Here is a 13,364-nt window from a genome sequence, read left to right as displayed (position 1 = left end):
GAAATGCAGGTGGAAGGGAGGAGGGAAACTGAGCTGAAACCAAGAGAAATTAGAGAATAAAAAATCTTAGGCACTCACCTTGTCCTTTCTCTACACAGAACGAGTGAGAGAGAAATGAATGATCCCATTCACAAGGGCTGTGTCCAGTTTTAAATGTCCTCGGTGATGAGGCTTCTCAGCTTAATAGATCATACTGCAATATGGCCTAAATTTTCCTTTGCTGCATTTTTATATAATTAGAGATGATGGGGATGATTTGTGCATGCGTATTCAGAACTCACTGCACTTTGTCAGGGAGCTCATTACAGCTGTCTTTTGAAGCCAAATGATCCAATGTTGCACATTCTGGTGCATGAAGTTGCATCACCGTTCTGCCACACAATGTCCTAAGAGAGCAACCTCCCACCTAACGTGGGATGAAACTGGTCCAGCCCATTAAAAATGTGGTGATATTAATGCAAATAACACTAAAACACTGAATTTATTAAGGCCTGCTAAAATAACCTTGCTATCCAGAAACACTGCAGAATTCTAAAATGATCACCTAAAACATTGCAGTATCACTATGGAAGCATATAGGCTCTGGGTCCAGTACTGCAGAATACTCTTTTATATGGGGAGAATGAGTGATACTTAGCTCAATATAAGGGGCTGGCTAATATAAATTACTCATAGTGGGCAATGCGGCATTTCAACATGGTGCACTTTTCTGACATGATTTTGGCTCTGTCACTTCTATGCTTGTGGGGGTTTAAGGGTTTTGAAAAGTGTCTAGTACAGTAGACCCTCAGTGTTACGAACACCTCGGGAATGGAGGCTGTTCATAACTCTCTTAATGTTTGTAAGTCTGAACAAAATGTTATGGTTGTTCTTTCAAAAGTTTACAACTGAACATTGACTTAATACAGCTTTGAAACTTTGCTGTGCAGAAGAAAAAATGCTGCTTTCCCTTTATTTTTGTAGTAGTTTAACACAGTACTGTACTGTATTTGCTTTTTTTGTGGTGGGAGGGGGGGAGTCTCTGCTGCTGCTGCCTAATTGCATACTTCTAGTTCCAAATGAGGTGTGTGGTTGACTGGTCAGTTTGTAACTCTGGTGTTCGTAACTCTGAGGTTCTTCTGTAAGTGCACTGAGAGAGTCCATGCTGCTTCTAAGCAATATTAGGGTCTCACTCTGGGGACAGAAATTTCTATCATCTCCATTTAACAAAAATTAGTATTTACTGTTGGTGAAACATGTCTGACTGGTAGCCCTGAGGGCCATGTCTACCTACCCACAGCACAGATACAGGACGGAGGGTACCAAGGTAAGCTTCACCCACCCCCTCATCAATATCTTTATCTATCAAATCTAGCCATCACAGCTATTTCTTAGACCCTCATCACCTTGGTATATAAGCATCTTCCTCAACCTGGAGCTGGAAGTACCCACTTAGCAGAGTGAAGTAGGCCATGTCTCCATATACTCCCTACTGAGATTGCCAACAATGGTTCAAGTTAGTAGCAATATACTGATCTATTTGAGCACCTTATAATATGTAATATGTCCATAGGAACAGCTTACCCCCTAAACTTAAATTCATTCATCTCTTCTCACTTTCCAAGAACGGGAGACAGTTATCTAGATTTTCTTTGCTTCCTCCATTCTGGGCACAAGCAGATTTTAAAAAAAAAATTAGTTGTCTAATTAATGGGAAAGCACTAGCAAAGACATAGAGCTTGCACTTTGTCCTGAAGTCAATCAAAGTTGTCATTCTCAGCTGTGGAACTGTTGCAGAGAACCCTGATTCTATCTCCCATTAGTGTCACCTCCACTGGCGAGAGTTCTAGTGTTCCTGAAGATGGCAGCTACCACCGGTGCTCTTGGTTGCAGAAGAAGAGCAGGTGTCTGAGGTAGGTGGGGCCCAGCCCATTGAGAGCTTTTGGAGTGAAAATGAAGATTGGGGGGAAATTTTTCAAAAGCACTTAAGTGGCTTTGGTGACTAAGTCCCACTGACATTCATTGGCTCCTAAGGCCCACATCCTCAAAGGTACTTAGGTGCCCTCATGGGCAGCAGGTATCGCAAGCTGGGGGAGGCTAAGCCTCCCCAAACAACCTGGCATGGCCCTGCCCACGCTCTGCCCCCAGGTCCCCTCCGGCTTCCTGCTTTTTCCCCCCCCACCTGAGTTAGGGCAGCTTGTGGTTGGGACTTGGGGCAGCTGGGCCCAGTGCTCGTGCCGCTGCCTGCCTACCCAGCGCTGGGACTGTGCCACCTGCCCAGCGCTTCACGGCTGGGGCCACGCTGTTCACCTGGCACTCGGGCGTCCCGGGGTTGGGGATGCTCGGGTGATTGCAGTGGGGCGGGGGTTTCTGGGCTCCAGTAGGGGAGGGGCAGGGCCTTGGGCAGAAGGGGTGGAACCAGGGGCTAGACTCCCCCATTGGGTGGTTCACATGCTGCCCATGGGTGCCCTAACTCCCTTTGAGCATCTCAGCCAAAGTCACTTTTGACAATGGGACTTAGGTAAACATTTTCGAAAGACCCAAGGATTTAACATGATCCTGTATTTGATGCATGGCCATGGCAATGATGAGAATGCTTGGTGAAGGCATTTTCTAACTAGTGTTGGTCAGCAGACAAGCTGTTGCGGCATGCTGCACCTGCCAGAATTTATTGAGCATCTGGTTTCATTTTTACATAGAGTGGTTATAATTACCACACTTAGAGATGAAGAATGCACAGATCAGTGTGGCCTAGGCCTGTATTAAACCCAAGTGGGTGTAGCCCCTGGTTAGCAGAAAGAGGAAGAGGTCATTTTTGACCCAGGAACCTCTCAGTGCCAGCTGGCAAGGGGCATGGAGAGGGGGGCCTAGGGGTTACAGGAATCTCCTGAGTCTGGTATGTACATTGTAATTCACAAAAAATTGACATCATGTGATGTCTCAAATACAGGCCAGTGTCACACTGGTCATCAGTATCATTGTGAAATGTACATACAGATATTATACAAGAGTTATGCATAGAGATTGAAAATATACTCTTAATTTCTGTATCTGGGGGTTGGTCACCCGCACAGGTGACAAACAGGTTTTCTGTCAGCCAAGAGATGTTTATCATCTATCTCTTTACATCAGGGGTAGGCAAACTACAGCCTGCAGGCCAGATCCCGCCCATCAGGGCTTTGGATCCGGCCTGCGGGATTACTAGCCCATGGCGCCGTGAGGCTAAGGCAGGCTTCTTGCCTGCCCTGACCCCGTGCCGCTCCCAGAAGCTGCTGGCACCACATCCCTGCAACCCCGGAGGGGGTGTGGGGTGGACAGAGGGCTCTGCGTGCTGCTCTCGCCTGCAGGTACCTCCCCTGAAGCGCCCCTTGGCCGGGAACTGCGACCAATGGGAGCTGCAGGGGAGGTACCCACAGGTGAGGGCAGCATGTGGAGCCCTCTGCCCCCCCACCCCACCCCCAAGGGCTGCAGGGATGTGGTGCCAGCCGCTTCTGGGAGCGGTGCAGGGGAAGGGCAGGCAAGAAGCCCACCTTAGCCCTGTTGCGCGCCGCTGCCACCCCGGAGCCACTCCACGTAAGCGGTGCCAGGCCGGAGCCTGCACCCCGAACCCCTCCCTGCATCCCAACCTCCTGCCCTGATCCCCCTAATCCCCTGTCTTGAGCCCCCTGCCGCACCCCTCCTGCACTGCAATCCCCTGCCCTGAGCCCCTCCTGCACCCCACACCCCTCCTGCACCCCAACCCTTGCCTGAGCTCCTTCCTGCACACCACACCCCCTCCTATACCCCGCACTCCCTCCCGCACCCCAATCTCCTGCACCAGACCTACATTCATTGCCCTGCATGCAATTTCCCCACCCAGATGTGGCAGTTTGCCCACCCCTCCTTTACATGTAAATTGAGTATTGTCTCATTCACAATGGGTGAACCAGTCTGAACCAAATGCAAATGAAGGATTGTAAGAATTTCAGAAACTAACAAGATGAGAACAGCGGGAGGGGGACTAGGGAAAGCCCCTTATCTTGTGATACTCTTCAAAGATACTCTTCTTTGCTCTATTTGGGGGCAAAGAAGTCATCTCTGGGACCTTTCACTTGGGATGTAAATAGATAGCAAGTTTGCTTTACAATAAAGGTTTCAGAGTAGCAGCCATGTTAGTCTGTACTCCTTTTCTTTTTACGGATACTTGTGGCACCGTAGAGACTAACAAATTTATTAGAGCATAAGCTTTCGTGCCACAAGTACTCCCTTTCTTTTTACAAAAAAGGAGTCTCAACCAAGCTTGATTGGAAATGTTGTGGAGAACCTTAGGTAAGAAATGTCTTTAGACTGATTAACTTGTTAGTTTAGTCTCTAGAAAGCATATTATAATTTTGTTTTTTATGTAACCACTTGTTTCCATCATTTTTACTATCACTCGGATCTCTGTTCTTTGATAATAAACCTGTTTTTGTTTTGGAAACAGTTTTGAGGCATTTCCAACCTGGTCTTCATTGGTGCAGTTTAGATCTCTTTTACTTTTCATTCATTTAAACCTTCACAAAACATATGAGACAAGGGGAAAGTGAGTGGGATAATGGACCCTTTCCATCAGCATGGTCAGGCATATCAATAGCTTATTGCAGCTTCCTTCATTTTAGGCTTAAATGTTGGTCAGTTGTACGTTGTAGTCTGGTTTCTGATGTGCATTTAATTTTGTTTCGGAAAATTATTAGTGTGTGAAACTTTATTTCTGCATAACTATTATTGTTTATATTCCAACAGCACCTAGAGGCCCCTGCTGAGATTGGGGCAAAACTCCATCATGGGCTAGAAAGGGTTTAAAGCCAGTTAGCCACATCTATTGCACCTGTGCCATAATTAATTAGTGGCTTCACAGCCAGAGGGGGCAGGAGGAAGAGGGGTCAGTTGATAACTTAATGGACACTTGGGCCTCATAAAAAAGAGAGAGCTCAATCTGGGGATGAACCACAGTGAGATTTCTATGAGGGGGCAGAACCAGAGTCTGCAGGAAAAGACACCCCTCAGGAAAACTCCCTCTCAATAGCAGAGATGGGCAGAAGACTCCAGGGTAGCTGAGAAAGGGGGGAAATGAACACAAGTCCAGAGGAAGGGCTGATTTGTTGAGATGCTTTGGACATAACAATGAACTATTGTTATGATGAAAGGGTTCTGAAATAGATGCTTCTCACTGGGAGGGTTGAATCATGCACAAAGACAGACGTGCAAACCCCTGCAATGCAAAGCTCTGACAATATGGGGTGATGTGACAACCACTTACAGGGCCTATTGTGCTAAGCACAGTACATAGCTGTAGTGAGAAACTGCCTCTGTGGCAGATTGCTTACAATCTAGAAACCAAAGAATAGGAGGGGAAACAGAGGTACAGAAACTTCCCAAAGTCACACAGCAAGTCAGTGGTCATGCTGGGAATAGAACCTAGGTCTCCTCTAAATCTAGTACCTATCCATTATACCTTTAGGGCTTCTGATTTTCAGTTTTAACTGATGAAACACCCCCAATTAAAAAAAAGAGAGAGAGAGAAAGAAATGTATATTTACATAAATGTTGCTTATATCTAAGGGCTTGATTTATCTACATGGAGCAGCAATGTTTACTACAGGGGTGTGATTTCTAAAGTGCACTGATGTGTTGCACGTGAATTGGTCCACACAGACCCTGCTGGCTTGCACTAAAAGTTCCCTAATGCTCTTTAGCATAGTGCTGTTTGAAACACTACTATATTAAAGCACACTTGGGAAAATTACAAAGGGATTACTCATTGCATTATGACAGGTTTCAGAGTAGCAGCCGTGTTAGTCTGTATTCGCAAAAAAAAAAAAAAAAAAAAAGGAGTACTAGTGGCACCTTAGAGACTAACCAATTTATTTGAGCATAAACTTTTGTGAGCTACAGTGGATGCAGCCAATGAAGTGAGCTGTAGCTCACGAAAGCTTATGCTCAAATAAATTGGTTAGTCTCTAAGGTGCCACTAGTACTGCTTTTTATTACATTATATACTACTATGCAATGTTGCATATATTATATACTGCCATAATGAGTAATCTCATTGTAATTTTCCCTGCTGTAGCGAGTAATGTATAATATAGAGATTTGACATCTGTATAAACTTAAAAGTTGCTAAAAATATGAAATAAACAAAATAAATAAGCAAAAGCAGAAGCCCAATGATATCACACTGCCTCCAAATAACACACGATTATTATAATCTCTATACTATATCCAGTAGTGGAAAATACTTTGACTACAACCCAAGCAGGGCTGAGCCTAGTTAATAACTGAATGAGGAGTCCAACACATCTCCATAGAAACATAGGGAGCTGCAGGAAATAGTGCTGCTGAATCCAGCAGGTGCCACCTTCCCTTCTGTATCAGTACGGAAGCAGTGCCCCACCCTGGAGATAAGCAGCCCTGTGATGCTAGCAGTGTCATTTTTCAAAACCAAGCTCTTGACCCCTTGTGGTCATTAAAGATACCCAGTGCTTTTCACAAAAGTTAGGAACATTGTTAATTCTGTTATCCTGGCCACATTCTAACTGGAATTCCAACTTGCCCTCCGCCTGAAGTTCAGCTGGAGAAGTTATTCTTCGGTTTCTTTTCTAAAAATCTATTGTGAAGTGTTGCTAGCATAAAGGGGTTATCACACTCCACACCAGGAAACAGATACCTTTTGGCAGGCATACCTCTGGGAGGCGTGCCTCACTAACGTTGTCATTCATTTTAGCATCATTTCCCTCCATCCTGCATTGGGCGCGTGTAATTGCTTTGTATTCCTGTAGATTACTGACATCAAAAATGCAGACTCACGATACAGATTACAGAAAACTTGGACCACGCTCAGAGAACTCTCACATTGTATCAGAGGTCCCCCCTCTTTTTGTTTTGCTAAGTCTGCTTTAAAGGTTGTCATCTTTCTTCAGGTTCTTTTTCACTTATTCTCAAGTCTTGCGATAAAATTTCTCATTGCTGGGCAGAGGAATGAACTCTCTCTCCCTCCCTCCTTACATCATTTTAATTTCCCGTTATTCTCACTTCAGCCTTATTTTACAAAGACTCACGTATTCCAAACATATCTCAGAAAACCTGTGTGAACAGCTCTGGCCCTCTGGAACAAGTATTTACCATTTATGGAATGAAAACTAGAAATTACGACAGGTCTAGCAGCAGCCACAAATAACATTATGGTGCAATTTTATTGCACCAAGGATCTTTCATAAGATTATTTTCTTGCATACATATTTCCACCTTTTCTTCCTCTTACATCTATCTCTCTATCTCTTTCTTCCTTTGGCTCTATTTATTGCCCATTATCTCCATAGCCTTTCATCCTGCAACCTCTTTGATTACTTTTATGCATTTACAAAATTCAAGCCTACAGTTATATGATATAAATAGTTAACCTATCACAAAAGAGCAAATGATGACACAAGAATATTGGCTATATTCTTTACTACGTTTCCATCTGGGGAGTTGGATGCCTAACTCTTTTACACCTTGTCTACACTAGAAAATTGTATCACTGTAACTATACTAGTATAGTTAAACTGCTAAACTCCAGCTTCCAGTGTGGATGCAGTTTTATCAGTCTAAACATGCTTTATATCAGTATAACTATTCCTGTATAAGAAGGGAATAACTGTGTCTACACTGCCACTTTCAGCGCTAAAACTTCAGTTGTTCGGGGTGTGAAAAAACACCCTCCTGAGCGACAAAAGTTTTAGCGCTGAAAAGTGCCAGTATAGACAGCGCTTTATCGCCAGGAATTCTCATTCGGAGGGTTGTTTTTTTTTTTATCACCGGGAGAGCTCTCCCCTGGCGATAAAGCATGTTTACACTGCCCATGTCACAGCACGGCCGTGGCTGTGCTTTCAAGTGGGTAGTGTAGACATACCTTACAGTATAAAGCACTTTTATACTAGCATAACTACATCCACGCTAGGGGTTATACCAGTAAAAAAGTCACAACCCTATTCAATATAGTTATACATCTTTCAGGTGTTGCAAAAAGGTTATGTGTAATTGTTTTTATGCTTGCATTAGAACAGCGAGAGCTACGGGAGTGGGTGATGTGATTTATATAGGCCTGACCCATATCTTGAATTAAGAGCCTTTTTTTGAGGCGGGTGGGCGGGCGGGGAAGGGGGGGATATGGTGACCAGATAGCCAGTGTGAAAAATCGGGATGGGGGTTGGGGGGATAATAGGAGCCTATATAAGACAAAGCCCTGAATATTGGGACTGTCCCTATAAAATCAGGACATCTGGTCACCCTAGGGAGAATGGTTCAGGGAAGATGGTGAGGCTACATGAATACAGAAGCAGGCGTGAGACCAGGGTCAGTATACCTGGGTTCTCTTAGTGGCTTTGCACCTGACTCACTGTGCCATCATAGATACGTCTTTCTTTCTCTCTCTGAGCATCAGCTTCCTTACCTGTAAAATGGTGAGAAAACCTTCTTCCCAGGTAAACTGAATGTCTGAGATTAGATGGTGATGCAACTTTATGTGGTGATGACGACTGCAGAGCTGTTCTCTGCCAGTCACTTGCTGCTCAAGGGTGTGACATGCCCCCGGGGGGGTCCAAGTGCACAAATGTCCCCACTTGCCAAGGGCATGGTGGCCTCAGGTTGCAATATCTTCCCCCTCGATTGGCCATGGTGGCCTGGGAATATGATACTCGCATGCTGGCATCAGTGTACAAGATCTCTGCCCATGGGGTGCACGGTGGCCTCAAGATACCAGGTCTTCCACCGCAGGTGCATGCTGCAGCCTCCACCCACAGCCCTCGAGTGGCATGCAGGGGTGGGGGTGCTCGGGGCACAGTGGGCATACTTCAGCCCAGCACACCAGCCTCCTCACAGAGGCGAGCAGCCTTGGGGCTCCACATCCCCTGCCAGGGTTATGAGGGGGCCTTGGGGGGAGGCGTGGACCCTCCCACTGGCGTGCAGCAGCCTAGGGGCACCGCGACTTTCACAGGGGGCAAGACAGATTGCAGGGGTTCACGGGCACCCAAGCACCGGGCTCCTATCACCAACCAGAGTGCCAGGGGCCTGAGGGCGCCGCGTCCCCGCCCCGAGGCTCGGCCTGCCGCGCTCCAAGCTCCCGGCGCCGCGGCCCCTGCAGGCCCAGCCGGCCCCGCCCCGCCCCGCCCCCGGCCATGGCGGCGGGGGCAGGGCGGCGCGCTGACAGACAGCTGGGCTTTCCTGTGTAAACAGGAGCCGGGCAGGAGCTGAGAGTCCGGGTCCGTTCCGGCCGGCAGGAGCCGCGCAGCCCCCCGCAGGAGCAGCCCGCCGCCCGCCGCGGCCATGGGTAGCAGCCGGCCTGGGCCCAGTGCGGAGCAGCGAGGTAATTGCGGGCTCGGCCCCCGCCCTGCCCCCGCCATGGGGGCCCCTTGGAGCCGAGGGGCTGCTGGGGATCCCCCCACAGCTCCACCCCGCTGGACAGGGGAAGAGGCTGGTATCCCCCCGTCAAAGGGCAAGAGGTTTGGGGGTCATCACCTCCATGGGGAGCGGCTGGGACCCGCACCGGCCGAGGAGGGGTGTCCCCAGTGGTTCCGGGGAGCAAGTGACTGGATCCCACCCGAGGGGGGACAGGCAGGGGTAGTACAGCACATAGGCACCCTCAGAGGCGGCATGGCTCCCAGCCCCAATTCCCCTAAAGGGACAGGGCGCCCCACCCCCAATTCCTCTAAGGTGTTGGTGGATCCACTCATTCCCTAAAGGGTCAGGAAAGGTTCACGGAATCCCACCCCCCAATTCATTAAAAGGGCCAAGGGATCCCAGCCCCAATTCCCCTGAAAAGCCTGGGTATCTCTCTCCACCCCACAGGATTGGGTAGGGGAAGGGACTTGGGAGCTCTCCCCAAAGAGCTACAAATTTTCAAGTGGCATTGGCCCTTCCTTCATTTAGAATCAGATGATTCACATCTCTTTCCCATAAAAGTCTGACTGCTTGGGGGTGCTTCCCACTCATAGTAACAGTCAGTTTAAAGGGGTATCTATCCCTCCCAGTCTCGGTGGTGTGATGGGAGGGAGGGAGTATCCTTCCACAGGTAATGTGCATATCAGCTGAATCGTGGGGGTGGGGAAGGTTATTGTTGCAAGCAACGGGCAGCTCCGGGGGGAGGGAGACAGCCCTATCCCCGCTGTCAGCAGCCTATGCAAGAATGCATTTCCGTCTCCTAACTCAGACGGAGCCAGGGAAATACACTATTAACCAAATGAAGCCCATTTGACTCTTGATTGTTTTGGCTGCAAAGTTATTAACACTTTGATTATGATCCAACATGGGCTCATATAAGATGCTCATTGTTTCTGCTGTTGAGCTGAATATGACACTAGTTGTAGCTTGTGCTTTATTTACAGCCTGAGTCTATGGGACAGCTTGCTTGCTATTAACTTTCACATCTTGGCACGTCAGCTCTCGTTTTGCTAAGGAAATAGTGAAATTATTCATGTGTAAGTATAATTGGCAATTATGGGGTCAAATTTTGTGCTGACTTATCCCCTGTATGACAGTCACATAGGGCCTAAGTCAGTGCAGAATCAGGGCCAGGACATAAGGACTTGATTTTTATTTTTCTGAGTTTCAGTGGTTAATATAGAGGTTTATAATTCCTAGTATTTTGTTTCCATCGATACACAGGTTCTGCTTGGAAAAATGTTGGTTTCATGTTTATTCTCTCTATATATATCAGCTGTGCTAAGTTTACGAGTACAAGGATTTCTCCCCCACCTGTAACTGCCTTCCCTGCAAAATCATCCTTGCTATCTCAAGTTCAGTGTTATAATTGAAGGTATAAATATGACTGAATACAAACCAGGAGCAATCAGTTGGGTAGGAAGGTGTCATTTTTTACACAGTTGCTTTTCAGAGGAGAACCACATGTTGAATATTTGCATTAGCAGGAAATAAAGAACATAAATCTTGGATAATATTTATTCAGTGTAAACTGAGATTTATAACAGTTATAACATGATCATTTTTCATAACTTTAGGAACTAGTTGCCAGATAGAAAGGACAACAAGAACATTTTATTGGTTGTCCTCAAGTGCAGCATTTCATCTTTCCTCTTTGCAGTGGGTTTCAAGTGCAGGGGAAAAGTCAAAGGATTATTGACATTTACTGATTTAAAACTGATTCCTTTAAGAGTGAAATGTAGGATCGTTTGCAGTTTAGACATTGTATAACAGGTGTCTTAATTCTAAACTACCAAGGATAGTAAGTTTATATAACAAGACAACTGTATAATCACATAGGAGATAAGCCACAGGGAGCTTGAGAGAGGAGGTGGAGAGTGAGATGTTGGAAGGAAGGGCTTAAAGGAGAGAGGAGAGAACTTGAATTCAGTCTAGGATATGACAGCAACACTGCGTCCTGGAGCCAAGCATCAACACTATGCAAGTAGTTAGTCTGGAAGGGTCTTGTGCAACTAGAAAGAGGTCTGGAGGAGTGCAAGGCTGACAATGTTTGTGGCCTTGTCTACAGTAAGAATATTGACAAGAAAAGATTTTACTGTGCAGGATATCAGTGCCTGAAAATAGAAAATAAGCTCTGAGAACTCATTGCACAGCTATACAAAGTCAAAATTGTTGAAACTGTGTCAAAAAGGACAACTAGTTTTCAAAGGCTAGAAAATCCTCATGTTCCAAGACTACTTCTGCCAGGTGTAGAGAGAGTGAAGTGTCTCTATGGGGGTTAAATTCAGTGGCTCTAACAGATTACTACATCCTAAATTTGTAGCTGTGCTCTTCACAGATTTGCCAGGAAATACCAAGGGCTTTGCCATTATGGATGTAACTCTTTGAATGAATAACTCCTCCACCATTCACAAATGTTAATGGAGAATTAACAGGATATGAACTGTGCCCTTTAATCATTGGTACTGTGACCAGTGATGATGGGCACATAGGGAAGAACAGGAAACTGAAGTAAACTGTTCAGGTGTAAAGATCTTTTGATGTTGTTACTTATTATTTGTATTATCATAGTGTCTAAGAGCCGTAGACATGCACCAGGACCCCTTGTTCTGTAAAACACTGCTGTTAGCCTGCCCTGCAGAGTGGAAGGGATGTGTAGGTGAAAGTTTGCACCTCCATGTTGATAAAGGTGCCTTCTGGTTCAGAGCTTCTGGGAGCTGGTAGTTATTGTGGCTGAAAATGGAGCTGAAGGTCTTACTGCTTTTGGGGTGCACATGGGAGGATATTTTCCTTTCTGCTGGTTGGGCAGGAGGCTCATGCAGCAAGGCATACTGCTGCCTCATTCTGCATATCACAGCCAGAGATTTCCTGGTGTGGATATGTTCCCTCCAGAGCACTGCTGTTCTGGAAAAGACAATAGTTAGCCTTCACAGGAAGGGAGAAGATTCCATGCAATAGGAGATAGTTGCTGATATGGGACTACATAGGGAGGCTGGAGCAAGCTGCTTTTGACCCCAGCTAGAGTAATTAAATAAGAGTTTTATTGAATAACACTTTGGACAGTGCTATGTTTCAAAAGGCTATATTCATCCCATGAATCTGTAAGCCTGTGGGGCCATGCTGGAACACAGCAAATGCTCCTCTTTACACATTATAAAGGGGTAACCGCTCTTGTACTATCCACTGTTCCTGCTTGCTTACCCTATTTTAGTCTTTATCTGGCTAATATACATAACAGGACAATGGCGAAAACAGAGGAAACAATAAAAGGAAGTTGGAAGTAGGTTTTTTTCTTTTCAAAGGTTTAGGCACTTAACTTCCATAGACTTTTGTTGGGAGTTAGGTGTCTTAACAGTCTTCACCTCTATTCCCGCACAAAGGTTTTATAGCCTAAAGCAGTGGTTCTCAAAGCCGGTCCACTGCTTGTTCAGGGAAAGCCCTTGGCGGGCCAGACCGGACCGGTTTGTTTACCTGCCACATCCGCAGGTTCGGCCCATCGCGGCTCCCGTTGGCCGCGGTTCGCCGCTCCAGGCCAATAGGGGCTTCGGGAAGGGCGGCCAGAACCTTGGCCCGTGCCACTTCCCGCAGCCCCCATTGGCCTGGAGCGGCAAACCGCGGCCACTGGGAGCCGCGATGGGCCGAACCTGCGGACACGGCAGGTAAACAAACCAGTCTGGCCCGCCAGGGGCTTTCCCTGAACATGCGGCGGACTGGCTTTGAGAACCACTTGCCTAGAGCACTCTTAACTAACAAAAAAGGAAATATGGGATAAGGCATACCAAATCCTATGAAACAGCGTCATAGAAACCTGCCCTGTCTTCTTAAATGTGATCTCTCTGGCCTCAGAGACATTTTAACTGCTCATCCTCTTCTGAAACTCATGGCTGGCCTACACTATCGGGGGCGGGGGGAGGATCGATCTAAGTTACGTGAATACAGCTGAAGTTGAC

The 13,364-nt window shown here is 46.6% G+C and overlaps 1 protein-coding gene across 5 annotated transcripts in view; it reads left to right on the top strand.

Moving 5' to 3' along the window:
* Window positions 1-9,151: 9,151 nt before the first annotated feature.
* The window catches only part of MARCHF8 (membrane associated ring-CH-type finger 8), a 171,251-nt gene continuing 167,038 nt past the window's right edge, over window positions 9,152-13,364 (top strand). For all 5 annotated transcript variants that reach the window (XM_073353004.2, XM_073353001.2, XM_073353003.2 and 2 more), the window contains exon 1: window positions 9,152-9,340. The gene's annotated coding sequence lies outside the window, so the exon portion shown is untranslated. The remainder of the gene's footprint in view (window positions 9,341-13,364) is intronic.

The sequence above is a fragment of the Lepidochelys kempii genome, chromosome 7, assembly GCF_965140285.1.
Source record: "Lepidochelys kempii isolate rLepKem1 chromosome 7, rLepKem1.hap1, whole genome shotgun sequence".
Lineage (NCBI taxonomy): Eukaryota > Metazoa > Chordata > Testudines > Cheloniidae > Lepidochelys > Lepidochelys kempii.
The sequence above is the reverse complement of the archived record's forward strand: the minus strand, read 5'-3'. Positions and strand labels throughout refer to the sequence as shown.